Genomic DNA, 2,050 nt, shown 5'->3' on the forward strand with positions numbered 1-2,050 from the left:
AAAACTGCCAGCTGAACCACCCACTGTATATAAAGTTGCAGATGGATGAGAAAAACGTGATTTTATAATCCATTTTTTCCCATATGGTGTTAGAAATGCTATAAATGGGCCGTGTGGTAAAATAATATTGTCCTACAGTTTCAGAGTACTGGAATAATGCACATCGTGCATCCATGTATGACAGCACATATTATTACATATCTATAAATTAACATGGAGAGGCTGTACAGCACCATAAAGCCATGTATGCATTAAGCTCATTACTGAGTGCATCTCATGAGGTAATGCAATGAGGTGGCTTGCCTAGCATGCAATTTTCTGGTACCCTATATATGTTTAGTAGCCGGTAGAAAGCAGATATCTTTTAACCATATGTCCATGTAAACAGCAAACTGAAAACTGCTGCTCATTGAGATCGGCGTCTGAGGCATTACACAGAGAGACTGCATATATACTGTCGACTCAACTGCCGAAAACAAGTTCAGAGGGAGCAGTCAAATAATCTATACATTGGCTACAATTGATAATTAATGAAATACACAGAAATATAAATAAAGGATAAATGAATAATACAATAAAAACGGCTCTCAGCATGGTGGAAGTTCGTAAAAAGGATTCCATTCTAACTTCTGTAATTGATGTAATTGGCATAGATTTATGCTGAAAAATGCTTAGTGAAGCTCAAATAAATGGAAAGTGGACCTATGGTAATTAAGTATAATACATACAGAAAATATTTTCATCAAATGCAGTAAAATTACATTACGAGTGTTACAATAATGGTAGCAAAATCCCCAAACGAAATAGTCATCCAAGATGTGCAAAAACTAAGTCCATTTCGTGATCACAATACATGAAATATTCACCAGCTCACAACAGTTCTGAACTCAACATGATGATTCACAAATTAACACACATGATAGAAAGAATGGTAACTCATACACTGTCTATCCTCAGTTCTGTAATACAAAAGGAAAAAGAGTACTGCACTGGATCACATTGAGACCTCTTGAATCATAAGGTCTCTTCAGAAGTTAAAGTATGGCAACAGCCATTCACTCGCAGAATCAATCACCTACGTACTGCCGTACCACCCATTCTCACAAGCTGGTATGCCTCCTTCAAGCACAAACATAAGAAGGTCTCGAATCACTCCCATGAGCTCTTCACTGAAAAAAGTCACAGTCTGCACTCAAATCCTTCATTGTTCCTCTACTTACTACTTTTACATTGGCTGAAGGCCATTCACCCCAGAAATTCATCGTCTTAAGTTCTATAGACATTATTTGACTCAACGTGACCATTTTCAACGTTCATGTATTGCAAAAATATGTAAATGAAGAAAACTTATAAAAATTCGGTCACATACAAACAAGTTACAGTAAGTATACATAATAGTTTATTCATAACTAAACCAGCCAGCATTTTTGTGCCAGTTCGCTTACATTAAATGACAGTAGACCCTCGCCAAGTATTTTTTAAACAGTTATTTATGTTTTCTTGACAGAAGCGACTTTTGGTTCTCTTTTTAACTGTGGTGTAAGCTAACATATGCAACTGACCACTTCTTGATTTACAATGATTTTTGATAACACTTGCAGTCAACAATTAAATAAAGTTCCTGGCAAAACAGTGAAATCTTCCTTAAATAAAAACACTTGCATGAGAATATATGTAGTATTCATGCTGCATTCCTTTTCTGTGTTATTGTAGAGAATACAATGCTCTGACAAGCATTCGCATAATAAAACGTACTAAATTAAGAAATAAAGTAGATACAGGTACGTAGCTTTCAGGGATGATAGCTATAATGGAATGCTGTCATCTGAGATACAGTTTGTTGAAATCACGTCAGACTTTAGAAAGTTGTTAATTCAGAGGTCCTTTGTGAACGTTTTTAATCCTTGTGAAATATTAACTTCTGAGGTCTTAAAAAATATTGAAAATATTGTTGCCAGCCGTAGTGGCCGAGCGGCTCTAGGCGCTACAGTCTGGAACCGCGCCACCGCTACGGTCGGAGGTTCGAATCCTGCCTCGGGCGCGGATGTGT

The sequence above is a fragment of the Schistocerca americana genome, chromosome 1 (assembly GCF_021461395.2).
Source record: "Schistocerca americana isolate TAMUIC-IGC-003095 chromosome 1, iqSchAmer2.1, whole genome shotgun sequence".
Classification (NCBI taxonomy): Eukaryota; Metazoa; Arthropoda; class Insecta; order Orthoptera; family Acrididae; genus Schistocerca; species Schistocerca americana.